Source organism: Ipomoea nil, unplaced genomic scaffold (assembly GCF_001879475.1).
Source record: "Ipomoea nil cultivar Tokyo-kokei standard unplaced genomic scaffold, Asagao_1.1 scaffold0900, whole genome shotgun sequence".
Lineage (NCBI taxonomy): Eukaryota > Viridiplantae > Streptophyta > Magnoliopsida > Solanales > Convolvulaceae > Ipomoea > Ipomoea nil.
In genome coordinates this window covers 744280-758888 of record NW_017617328.1, presented here as the reverse complement: position 1 = coordinate 758888, position 14609 = coordinate 744280, and the positions used below count along the sequence as shown (strand labels likewise).

At 32.8% G+C, this 14609-nt stretch overlaps 1 long non-coding RNA gene across 1 annotated transcript; it reads left to right on the top strand.

Moving 5' to 3' along the window:
* Positions 1–298: 298 nt before the first annotated feature.
* Positions 299–14180, top strand: LOC109179292. The gene is made up of 3 exons (XR_002053871.1): positions 299–635; positions 1062–1445; positions 14169–14180. It is a non-coding gene; the product is annotated as an uncharacterized LOC109179292 (long non-coding RNA).
* The last annotated feature ends 429 nt before the right edge of the window (positions 14181–14609 follow it).

The window sequence follows — 14609 nt, the reverse complement described above, 5'->3', positions numbered from 1 at the left end:
AAAGAGAATAACAAGCTCCTAAATTCGACTTTAGGTAAGATCTCCCGAATCTCAAGAATCCTACTCCATTTATACTACACTAAGGCCTCCCGTTTCACCCGCCCCGGCCCGGCCCTGGGCAAGGGCAGGCTGGGCCCTTGCCCAGGGCCCCATCGTTAATAGGGGCCCATAGGCCATAGATATATAGTATATATATTATATATAAAAAAAATCTTTTAATGTTTTCGGTCAAGTTCGTGTATTGCGAAGAAGCCGAAGTAGTCGACGAAGACGAGGAGTCGGAGGACTGGAGGAGATGCCCACCGCCCACGCCGCCTTGCACCTACGCTACTATTGATTTTCCACTCAACGGTAAAAATGGAGTCATCAAAGCTCAGATTCCTCAGAAGCAAACTCACCAAACTGCAAATCCATTAAATCACGTACCTTCACGGTTCTGCAAATCCAAATTTGTTCTCCGTTCACGGAATCACGGTTCACCGGGGCACCGGGCCTTCCGCCAGACCGCCAGTTCCGAGTCCGACCTCTGCAGACCGCAGTTCCGCTTTCATGATAGATTCTGCCTTCGCGGCTTCGCCTAATTACCTTCACCGCTTCACGAGCTCACGGCTTCACCGAATTTCAAACCCACAAAGGTAATTTCTAAATTCTAATTTCAACTAATTATAAATTTGTCTTTTGCTATTATTATTCTATTAATTAATAATGAAATATGCAATTCTGGGTATTCCTAATTTGATGCCGATTGCTGTGAAAAATGCTTGAACTGTAGTCTGTAAATTAAAGTCTGTAATTAGGATTTAGAAAGTTTTGTTAATGTGAAAAATACTTGAACTGTAGTCTGTAAATTAAAGTCTGTAATTAGGATTTAGGAAGTTTTGTGAAGTGCTAAGTCATAATTCATAAGTGTAATTAGTATTGTGCTATTGCACATTAGAATTTAGAAACTGAATGATGTAATTTACATCATGTAAAAAAAAAAATTTAAGAACATGCTGCATTTAAATTCAATATTTCAGAATATAAAGAATTAAGTTTAATATTATAGTCCAACTTTACAGAATTACAGGAAGAGGAAGTAATGCATTCTCATCAAATCTTGATTTAAGAAGCACGAGGAAATACTGCTTGCTGTCAAACTTACTCTAATTAACTGATTCACAAGTGCAAACGCTACACAGGTGCTTTTGTTCCTTTTTTTTAGATCAATTTTGTAATAATTTTGTTTATACAATGTTGCCTAAAAATATTTATCTGGAAGTGAAAAACGAAAAAAAAAAAAAAAAAGAGAAGAAGTTGAGCAGTAAATAGACTCACAAAGAGGAGCTATGAATACATTTATTAAAATAGTAGGATCCTCTAATGAAAATTTAGAAAGACCAACTGTAGATAATCTTGAACAATCTAATGAAAATTTGAGTAATCAAGATCATGTTGATGATGATGTTTGTAATTTGAGTGGACGGGATAATGTAATAAATAATAGTCATTTGGGTGAACATTGTAATTTATCAAATGAGAATAATGTTGAAAATATTTTGGTTGATCAACAAATTACTCCTTATTTTGATATTTATGACCCTAGAAATTGGTCTAATCTTGATAAAAAAAAAAAAAAAGAAGATATTTTGGTTGAAAAGGGGCATATAAGAGATTTAAATATTGTGTTTCCTTTATATAATAACTCTAGACATTTTTCATATGCTTATTATACTAGAAAGTTGAGTAATGGAGAAACTAGTGATCGAAAATGGTTAGTTTACTCAAAACATGTGGATAAAGTATATTATTTTTGTTGTAAGTTGTTCAAATCTAATAACAATACAAGTGCTTTATCAAATGATGGATTTAGAGATTGGAAGCATCTTAGTGAGAGACTCAAAGAACATGAGAATAGTGTTGATCATATGACTAATATAACAAATTGGAATGAACTAAAAGCAAGATTAATAATAATCAACTATAGATAAGGATCTACAACATGAAATTTTAAAAGAAAAAGAACGTTGGAGACAAGTTTTACTACACATAATTGTTGTTGTAAAATGTCTTGCAAAATGTAATTTGGCTTTTCGATGATCCAATGAAAAAATTTACTATGATAATAATGACAATTTTTAGGATTGATTGAGATGATTGTAGAATTTGATTTTATAATGCAAGATCATGTTCGACGTATCCAAAATCATGAAATTCATCATCATTATCTTGGGCACAAAATTCAAAATGAGTTAATTTCTATTTTGGCCCAATGTGTTAAAACTTCTATTATAAATATTATTAAAGAGGCTAAATATTTTTCTATAATTCTTGATTGCACCCCAGATGTGAGTCTTCAAGAACAAATGAGTTTAGTAGTACGATGTGTTAATATGTCTACTAATAAAATAAAAATGGAAGAGTACTTTTTAGAGTTTTTAAAAGTGGACAATACATCTAGTTTAGGACTTTTTAATGAATTGTTAGATGCAATTAAAGCGCTAGGTCTTAAAATTGATGATGTGAGAGGTCAAGGTTATGATAATGGTTCTAATATGAAAGGAAAGCACCAAGGTGTTCAAAAACGATTACTTGAAATAAATCCGAGAGTATTGTATATGCCATGTGCTTGTCATAGTCTTAATCTTACTGTTAGTGATATGACACATTCTTGTATTAAAGCAGTTTCATTTTTTGGAGTTATGCAACGCATTTATGTTTTATTTTCAAGTTCTCCTAAAAGATGGAAAATTTTACTTGATAATATTTCAAACTTAACTGTAAAATCATTATGCAATACACGTTGGGAGAGTCGAATAAAAAATGTCAAAGATATTAGATTTCAAGCTCCTCAAATAAGGTTAGCTTTGTTAGAATGATCTAAATCTAGTGATGATGCCAAGTCAAAGAGTGAAGCAGATAGCTTGGTTAGTGCACTTGAGAGTTTTGAATTTTTACTTAGAATTGTTATTTGGTATGAAATTTTATTTGCTATTAACATGGTTAGTAAAAGGTTGCAATCAAAATCTATGTGCATTGAAACTACTAAAAATCAAATTAAGGGTGTAATAGATTTTTTTGAGAAGTATAGAAATGAAGGGTTTGTTTCTAGTATAAATATTGTCAAAAATATTGCATGTGAGATGAACGTAGATCCTACATTTCCTATTAAACGTCGTATTATTAGGAAAAAACAATTTGACGAAAATGATCATGAAGAGGAAATGCAATCACCTGAGGAATCCTTTAGAGTTAATTATTTTCTAATTGTTGTGGATATGACAATTGCTTCATTGAATACTAGATTTGAGCAATTAAAGACATTTGAAAATATTTTTGGATTCTTGTATGATTCTAAAAAATTGAACTTATTAGATAATAATGAATTAATCAAATGTTGTAATAATTTTGCAATTACTTTTTCTCATAACAATGTGTCAGATGTTGATTCAAATGATCTTTTTTTCTGAATTAAAAGTGTTACAGATGACTTTGCCAGAAAAGTTGATGTCAGCAATCGAGATTCTTGAGTTTGTCAAAGTTGCAGATTGCTACCCAACGGTGTCTATTGCTTATCGGTTTTTATTGACTATACCCGTGACTGTAGCTTCTGCTGAAATGAGTTTCTCAAAATTAAAATTATTGAAAACATATCTAAGATCTTCAATGTCACAAGAAATATTAAATGGATTAGCAATATTATGTATTGAGAATGATATCTTAGACAATATTAGTCTTGAAGAGGTCATTAATGACTTTGCATCTAGGAAAACAAATAGAAGTTTTTTGTCATAATTAGTTTTGTATTAGTATTGTATTTGTAAAATGTTAAAAAATTTTAAATTTTATTTCAATTTAGTTGGCATTAGTATTTTTGTACTTGTATATAACATTTAAAATTTAATTACAAAAATTTAAATTAACTTCTAAATATCGTATTGGGGCCCCTTTTTTTCACTTGCCCCGAGCCTATAAAACTATAGGACCGGCCCTGCCCGCCCCCCTTCACCCCCCCCCCCCAAAAAACACTAAGGCCTCCCGTGATTCCCATCATTATGTCGCAATCGAAGACCGGTGGTCCGAACATTTCCAGATAAGTTTAACTACATGTAATCTCTATTTCTACTCTTTCACTTTTACTTCCTGATGTGACAATTGATTATTAGTTATTTTCATCATGTGGTTCATATGAAAATGTCAATATCATAATTTTGTGAAAAAAAATTAAAATTTTGGTGTAAAATTTAAGAGTACAAGTAATTTTTAATTTTTTTTTCGATTAAGTGGACTGACCGATCACTTACAAACCATCCACCTGTCACCAGTACCACCCCAACAAAAAACAACAACGACAATAATAATATGGACTAATAATTTATTAAAAAAAAAAAGGAAAAATAAAAGTTAGCATCTTCAACATAAAGTAGCGAAGTCCGCTTGATATTGTTTATTTACTTTTGCTTTTTCTACATGCTGATTATCTTTAGCTCTTGGACTGATTATTTTTTCTTTACGAGTTTAGATCATTTTTGAGTTGGTGGACAACTGGACATACTGGACAATATAGACAATTTAGTCAAAAGAGTTTTTGCTTTACAGATTTGATGCCTATATTATTGTTGTTGTTTTTTTCTTTTACTTAATTATTGCTTTACTTACCACCATTAAATGTTGTATTTAGTTTACCGAAAAGAGAAAAATGTAAATATTTATATTCGGTAATTTGATTATTAAGAACTTACCACCATTCAACGGTCTATTTAATTTACCGAAAAGAAAAGAATGTAAATACGGATATTTGATAATTTAGAAATAACTTGCTAAATAAAAAAGACTTAAAACATTTGTACATAATTAATGGTGTTTCACTAGATTCAAATGTTCTTCCAAAAGGTTGAACCCCAACCCTAAGGGCCCCCCACACCCCGGCCCGACAGAACATTTGAGAGGATGTAAATCATGGTGACTCAACTGAACATGAACCACAAAGGCTAGACCGGTACTCACTGCGCACAAGGAGCTCCCCTCACTTTAAGAGGTTGCTCCCACACTGCCGCTGGTGAGACTCGATCCCTGGTCATTCTTACTCGATTCAAATGTTGATTGAGTGAGTGAGGTTGATACTTGTAAAGGCTATGGGTCGACTTTTGATATAGTTTGATTCTGTGACCTTCCCTCAAAGTGCTTGGCACGCGTTTGATTACTCGTGACACAAAATCTTAGCTATTGTAGCCACTCATTCACCTTTATCCATAATTATTACAAAATGAAACATGAAAATGGGACAATCCAACTAAGTTGGTTAGTAATCACAAGATTACAAACTTTACTCCTAAGTATGACAACTTAATAATTAACATATGTCTGTATGATAATTCTTGGACAAGAGCTGTGTAGCAACTCTTTACAGGGAATGGAAGTTACCCCTCAATTATCTAGTCAAGATTAATTCATCTATCTTCTTCTATAAACTGTAAAAAACCATTCTTCTTCGTCCCAACAAGGGTTTTCCAGTTTTTAGTGGTGGTTCAAGAAATGGAAGCTTGTATTTCGTGGTGCATCAATAAATTATTACAACATTTTAAAAGTAACAATTAAACTATATATATATATATATATATATATATATATATATATATATATATCGTATATAGTTATTTACTGGTAAAAAAAGGATATCTTTTCTTTCCTTTCTCCTAATCCTTCCTATTCGTGTATCCAGTGTTGGTACCGTTGGTAGAAAACACAAATAATAATCAAAATAAGATTATTATTTTTCTGGAAATAAGGGAAGAAAAGATGAAGAAATTTGGCTAGTGTTTGGTGTTGGGTTTTGCAAGAGTCGAGTGAGCACTCTTTCCTTAAAACCTTATTTGCCACCTCCTGTAGATGCTAGGAGCGTTGTGGCCTAGGCTTCACAGGATAAAACTTGCTAGTGATTCAATGTTTGAGCACTCAAACAAGGAATTCGGCGAGCAAGATAGGCTATGAACACAGTAGGCAAAGAAAGGGAGTAGAAGCAGAATTTTGAGGCTGGAAAACAATGTTTCGTGTACAGTGATAGTGCTGTAGTGTTGTAAAAATCTGCTTCTCACTACCTCTCTTATATAGGGGTGAAGGAGCCAATAGCTTTTAATGAGGCACTGTAAGGCACCCCTCACTACACCTTGTAACAGCAACATTTACCATGGGGTTCAATTCAAAAACAAAGATTGGAATTAATTCCGTAACAGTAAGAGTTGAACCCAACGGTCACAGAAAGCAGTATCGTGTAGCAGTTTCGGCCTTGGTGCCTTGTCTCGTCTCGGCCTCCTTTGGCCGAGACCACAGTGGGCCAACCTAGTGGCATGGCATTGTGTTGGAAAATTGTTCCGGAGTTTGGCATAACTTATGCCCGCAAGGCCAGCCAATTTCCGAACGACATTCGTGCCCCAGGTGCCGGCGCACACGAGCTCGGGCTTGTATCAAGCCTTTTTCAATCTCTACTAGTTGGAATTTGATTTGCACCGCACCCCCCCCCCCCCCCCGCGCGAGAGAGCCTCTATGCTATACAATTCTATAAGCTTCAAATGAACTCTTGTATATAAAGGGGGAAAATCTTCATTCCAAAGCAATGTGGGACAAAAGCTCACTTTTTCCCTTCATTTTCCAACTCAAATGGGTCTACTTTGAGAATCAATATCTCATTCACCCATTATCCGTTTTGAGCGTACAATATATCGATCTCTTCGTCTCACTACGAAGAATCCGAATCCACTTTAACTCGACCCAAATCGGAAGTGGACCCCACTGATAATTGTACCACAAAATAGCCACTTAACATGCCATTTTTAGCTATTTTTTCCAACATCCAGCTCCCAAATTATTCCCATGTCCTCCATCAGAGATGAATTTTGTCTCTGCTGACTAATGAATATCAAAGGCTCAAAGAAAATGTTCAATTTCTTCCAAGTAAGCAACTGGACAAAGAACGTGAATCCTAATTGGCACGTACTGATGTGTGCAAATAAATATATTAAAAAAAATGAGATTTAATAAAATGGTTGGCTGACTTCTGTATGAAGATGGCTTCTCTAACTAGATGAAAGAGCTCATGGGTTTCCTCATCTAGATGTAGATGAAGAAGTTTGAAAAAGTGTTGTGAATCTTGAATTCAAATTACATTTTAATGTTCTACTTGATTTTAGATTTGATATTGCCGTATAAATTGATTAAGTCATTTAGCAAAATTAAATAACGAAATAAAAAGGCAAGAAATTAAATCAAGCACACCAGAATTGATCATGCAGTTCAGAGCACTTCTTCTACCTCTGAGGGGCAACTCACTTCTGCCCAATCCACTAGATGTTCACCAACGTGTTACAAGGGATTTGTACACAAGGCTGACAGCCACTACAACCACTACAACCCTCCCAACATCAAACTCAAGATTGGAACGTGCATGCCATCTTCTACTTCAGGCGCTAACGATGCTGAACCTGAACCAGAGGTTGATGCTGAAGCTAATATTGAGGCTGATGCTGATACTGAATCAGATGCACTCAAAATTTCCAGCATGACTTCAACAAATTTTCAGCATGCTCTGTCGGGCTGGGGCCTTAGGCCGGGTTGGAGTTCAACCTTTTGGAAGAATATATATTGTGATAAACAAAACTTTCCTTCTTAGTATTAAGTACGAAATCAGTTCCTTGAACCAAACATGTAGCTTTCCTTTTATAACCAAAACTCATAACAAACTTCCCAAATTGTGAAGCTACTTTTGTGCCTTCAATTCAATTATTCTTAAATAAATCCCAACCACTTGATAAAATATCCATGCCTTAATAAATTAGATCACTCAATAATTCTCATCTACTAAATTATTTAACCATGCTTCACGAATCAGAATTATAAGACTATTCATAATTCCCATCCATTAATTAATTAGACCATACTTCATAAATTAAACCAATAAACCTTGAATCCCATGAATTTTTTCTTTCTGCTGGAGAGATCGAAATAAACCTTGATAGGAGTTGGTCCAAGTGCATCACCTACACATTCTAATTAATTTGACAAATAAATTAGTCAACATAAAGGGTTTCAATGTGTATCAAATTTTACACTTACAAAGTTGTTTAATGACTTCTTTGCCCAATTGAACGAAGAGACCTTACTGTAGTTAGGGCTTCTTCATTAAAAAAAAAAAAAAAAAAAAAAAAAAAAAAAAAAACCAACGCACTCACATATATTATTTTGTAAAATTTATTTGTTTATATAAAACTATTATTTTATCAATTTTTAATGTTTAGTAGATGAGGAATCTACCTTTTTTGTAATAAACCCTAAAAATATGTATTCATATTAAACTTCAAAATCTATATCTATACTCTATACTCTATACTATATATAAAAATAAAATTCTGAACTTTAATTTTCCGCCCAATTCCTAAAAAATCTCGTTTTCTAATAAAATATATTATTTTCTACTTTCCTATTCGTACTATAATTCTAGGTTAAAATTTCTATTATAATAATATAAAATAGTGTAATACAATTTCTAATAGAATATATTATTTTCTACTATCATATTCGTACTATAATTCTACATTAAAATTTCTATTCGTAAATGATGTGGGGTCATTTTGATCCCACATCGAAAATGTATGGAAAGAGAAGCTCTTGAGCTCCTCAATATAAGAGGAGCAATGATTCTCTTCAAAACATAATTGCTTGCCCATCAATGTGGGCAAGTATTGAAAAGTCAAAATGGTCTTATTTAAGAAGCCTTAGCTTAATGACTTTTTATTTTAGTTTTTTTTTTTCATAAAACATTTTTCTTTTTAATGTTAGGCTGCACGGCAGAAAATTATTTAAAAGAAAATTTATATTATTATTATTATTGTTGTTGTTGTCGTTGTTGTTGTTGTTGTTGTTCTGTAATAATAAAAGAAAATATATACTTATATACTACATATAAAAATAAAATCCTGAACTTTAACTTTCCGCTCAATTCGTAAAAAATCTAGTTATCTAATAAAATACTCCGTATATTGTTTTCTACTTTTCGATTCATACTATAATTCTAGGTTAAAATTCCAATTCTAATATTATAAAATAGTGTAATACAATTCCTAAATACAATTCCTAATAGAATATATTGTTTCATACTTTCCAAATCGTACTATAATTCTACATTAAAATTCTTATTCGTAATACAATAGGACAATCTATATATATATATATATATATATATATATATATATATATATATATATATATATATATATATATAATCTGTACTCATTAAAATTCTTATTCGTAATACAACAGGGCAATCTATATCTATATATATCATCTATCTATACTATATATAAAAACAAAATTCGGAACTTTAACTTCCCGTCCAATTCCTAAAAAATCTGGCTTTCTAATAAAATATATTGTTTTCTACTTTCCTATTTGTACTATAATTCTAGGTTAAATTTCATATTTTAATATTATAAAATTGTGTAATACTTTTTTTGAAGGTAAAAATTGTGTAATACAATTCCTAATAGAATATATTGTTTTCTATTTTCCTATTCATACTATAATTCGTAAATGATGTGGGAAGTATTGAAAAGTCAAAATGCTTTTATTTAGAGAAGTCTTAGCTTAATAGCTTCTTATTTTTAGTTTTTTTTTTCAAAAAATATTTTTATTCTTAATGTTCGACTGCACAAAAAAAAAATTGTCTAAAACAAAATTTATATTATTATTATTATTATTATTATTATTATTATTATTATTATTATTATTATTATTATTATGTAAATATTTTAATAATAAAATTAAAAAAAAAACAAAAAAAACAACGGGGCGCCCGTGGCTCCCCTTTGTAAATGATGTGGGATCATTTTGATCCCACATCGAAAATGTTTAGAAAAAGGAGCTCTTGAGCTCTTCTATATAAGAGGAGCAATGCTCTTCTTCCAAACATAATTGCTTGCCCTTCAACGTGGGCAAGTATTGAGAAGTCAAAAGGCTCTTATTTAACCCTTAGCTTAATGACTTCTTATTTTAATTTTTTTTTATGAAAATATTTTTCTTTTTTAATGTTTGGTCGCACAACAGAAAATTATTATTATTATTATTATTATTATTATTATTATTATTATTACTATGTAATGTAATTATGTAATATTATGTAATAATATAACAAAAAAATCTAGCTTTCTAATAAAATATATTGTTTTCTACGTAATTTCCTATTCGTACTATAATTCTAGGTTAAAATTCATATTCTAATCTTATAAAATAGTGTAATACAATTCCTAATAGAATATATTGTTTCTTACTTTCCAATTTGTACTATAATTCTACATTGAAATTCTTATTCGTAATACATTAGGGCAATCAATATCTATACATATATATATATATATATATATATATATATATATATTTATTTATTTATTTATTTATTTATTTTATTTATTTATTAGGTTCTGGTGCGGTTAGGGTGCCTAAGTGCGGTTGTGCAGTTTAATCTGGACCATTCATCTCGCTTAAATCAACGTCCAGAGTTGTCAAATTTTTTAAAAAAAAACACGGTGGCAATTTTGTAATTTTTGCATCTAGGTCAAAATTAAGGTGAGTGTATCGGTGATTAATGTGCGTGAGTTTTGTATATAAGATGCGTGAGGTTTGTGTGTAAGGTACATGAGTTTTTTGCTTAATGTACGTGGGGTTGTGTTTAACGTGAGTAGTTGTTAAAACTTAAAGTGTGGACTATTGTGCTTAAGGTGCGTGAGATTTGTTCTTAATGTGAGTGGAGTTGTGCTTAATGTACGTAGGGTTTGTGCTTAATGTGTGTGAGGTTAGTGATTAATGTCAGTAGTTATTGAAACTAAAGGTCTGTGAGTTAATACTTAAAGTGCGTGGGGGTTGTGCTTAATGTGCGTGAGGTTGTGCTTAATGTGCGTGAGTTTAATTTTGTACTTAATGTGCGTGAGTTTGTGCTTAATGTCAGTAGTTGTTGAAACTTAAAGTCTGTGACTTAATATTTAAAGTGCGTGGGTTTTGTGCTTAATGTGCGTGAGGTTGTGCTTAATGTGTGTAAGTTCTGTAATTAATGTGCGTGAGTTTGTGTTTTTATCACTTAAGGTGCGTCATTTTTAGCTTATGCTTCTTTCTTCCAGACACGCACGTGTTTTTTTTTTTTTTAATTTTCATTGATTTGAGTCGTTGATCTAAATTTGATCAGGCTCAGATCTAACCGCACGGGAAGCTATACCCGCACCTGAACCCTTCCCTAAATATAAATATAAATATATATATATATATATATATATATATGTATGTATATATATATATATATATATATATATATATAATAATAATAATAATAATAAAAAAAAACAGAATCTAGCCACAAAAATTTTCCTCCAAAGTGTAAATGCATTTTGATAGAAACAAGATTAGCAAGTATGTATGCATTAATTGTGTGGGTAGATGTATTTATACATATATGTTTGAAGTTATTCTGAGCTCAATAACTCAAGTACGGATAGAAACAAGATTAACAAGTTTTATTTAAATATGTTAGTTATATAATTAAAGTAGTTATTTCAAATTCAAATTCCTTTCAAAAAAAATTAAATTCAAATAATAATACAAGTAACAATAAACTTTAAAATCAACATAATAATAGCATAATTAAATTTTTAAAAATATTAAATATTACATTGTATAGTTATACTTACATTTTTAATAAAACTAATTCTGAGCTCAATAACTCAAGTACCTTTTTTTTGTTTTGTTTTCACAATCATTACTTTCTTTGCTAATTCAGAGGATGTTAAAAATTTAATTGGTAAATTTATTAAATTAATAATAGTTCGTGCATCACACATGACAATTACTAGTATAATTACAAGTAAAATCCTCCTATTAGCATTTTCCTGCCCAAACTCATTGTATTGGTCAAATTATTTAATTATGGTAAACTATGAAATAATTAATGATAGTAATAGAAATCATAGAAGAATATAGAATACAAGAATATTTAATTATGGTTATATTATTATTGTGGCTCACGAAATAGAATACAAGAATATTTAATTATGGTATATATTCTTATTATGCCCCACGGCCATTATATACTAGCAGAACTTAAATAATAATAATATAATAATAATATAAGAGGTAATAATAATATCTAAAAGTAATCAAGTGTTAATAATAATAATAATAATAATAATAATAATAATAATAATAATAATAATAATAATAATATTAACGTAAGAATTATAACATAGAATAAAAAGTAATAATTAATATAAACGCTTCCTCTAAAACTCAATCTCATGACCTCCCACATGGGAGAGATCACTACATGCCATCTTAGCACAATGTGCTTGGCTGTTAAACACTACCATCATATTAGTATAATTATAATTATGTAATAATAATAATAATAATAATAATAATAATTATTATTATTATTATTATTATTATTATTATTATTATTATTATTATTATTATTATTATTATTATTATTTAAAAACAAAATCATCCTATTTCATTTTCCTGCCCAAACTTTTGTAGTAAAGCATATTTGGTAAGTAAATGTTAAATGAAAATTAAATAAAATCTATTAATTGGTAATATTATGTATGGTATTATATTCTATAATATAATTGATAATATTATTGTTTAAGTATAATAATATTATTGAGGTACACCATTATCTGAAGAGGAAAGCACAGGGCCGTGATGGGGTAGCTGAGTTGAAGATTGACATGTCTAAAGCTTATGATAGAGTTGAGTGGAGGTTTCTACGTGCGGTGATGTTGAGACTGGGTTTCAGTGATAAATGGGTAAATATCATCATGGAGACAGTGAGTGGTGTAAAGTACCACATTTTGCACGAGCAGAGACAGTTATGGCCAATAGTGCCAGGCCGAGGGCTACGCCAGGGTGACCCGTTATCCCCATACCTGTTCTTGATGGATGTGCAGGGATTGAGTGCTTTAATTGAGGACCGAATGAGGCGAGGAATGCTGCATGGAGTGCGGGTAGCAAGGGGGGCACCGGTGATATCTCACTTTTTGTTCGCAGACGATTGTTTCCTATTTATGCGGGCGGACACGGTGGAGAGTATTAATATGAAAGAGGTTCTGGATGTATATGCAGAGGCTTCGGGGCAGATGGTTAATTTTGATAAGTCCATGGTGTGCTTTAGTAGTAATACAAGTCAGGCAGGTAGAAATGCTGTAATGAACACTCTAGGAGTCCAGCAGGGAGACACAACGGAGAGATATTTGGGGTTGCCATCATTAGTTGGGAGGAACAAAAAAGCTATTCTGGGGTTTGTTAAGGACCGTGTTTTGGCACGGGTTAGAGGCTGGAATACCAGGTTCCTGTCTAGGGCTGGCCGGGAAGTACTCCTGAAGAATGTGCTGCAGGCTTTACCTAGTTATGCCATGATGGTTTTCTCATTACCTGTGACTTTGTGTAGGGAGATTGAAGTTATCCTAAATCAATATTGGTGGATAGGGAAGGTAGCCGGGAATAATGGAATACGGTGGAAGGCTTGGAGTGCGTTATGTAGACCCAAGTCTAAGGGTGGACTGGGGTACAGGACTCTGAAGGAGATGAATTTGGCACTACTAGGCAAGCAGGCTTGGCGGCTTCTAACAAGGCCGGACTCGTTGGTTGCCCGGGTCTATAAAAGCAGGTATTACCCGCGTTCGAGCTTTATGGAAGCGGGGATTGGCCATAATCCATCATACATATGGCGAAGTATTGTTGAGGCAAATAATGCAATCAAACAGTGGTACCGACGGAGCATTGGTGACGGGAGAACTACGAGTATTGGGGAAGCACCGTGGTTGGTAATGGCGGAGGATCCATATGTGACAACTCACTTGCATGAAACCGTTAGATTGGCCCCAGTAAGCTCGTTAATGAATGGTGCTGGGACTGGTTGGGATCGTGCTTGTGTCTTGGATCTCTTTAATGCCAGGGATGCAAGCTATATTCTAAATATGCCGGTAAGTGTTTGACGCCCTCGGGATGCTTGGGTATGGAAGGGGGAATCAAGGGGTGCCTATACTGTGAGATCGAGATATAGGTTGCTTATGGGTGAGTGTCAGTCTAATCGTCCGTGGAACATTATTTGGAATTTGCAAGTGCCGGCTAAGGTGAAGGTGTTTGCATGGCAGTTTGCTAATAGTATACTGCCAACAAGGGAGGCTCTTGCGGCGAAACGGGTGGCATGTATGGTTGTTTTCCATATGTGTGGAGGGGCGGATGAGACGGACTCACACTTGTTTCGGGATTGTCTCCATGCCCGAGCAGTCTGGATTGCGGTTCAGTTGCCAACACTAACGCATGACCAAGGTAATTTGATAGACTGGTTTTTTGAGTTGCTAACATACCTGAGTGATGATAAGAAGTGCAAGTTTGTAATGTTGTGTTGGGAATTATGGACAAGCAAAAATGCAACCTTTTGGCGAGGTGTGCAGTTTGATAGGGACCAAGTCTCACAGCAGGCGTTGTGTTACTGGCATAATTGGAGGGGGGTGCAGGAGGATGTTGCGGGGCACCGGGAGAATCAGGTAGGGGATTCGCGGTGGGTGCCGCCAGGAACCGGGAGGATTAAG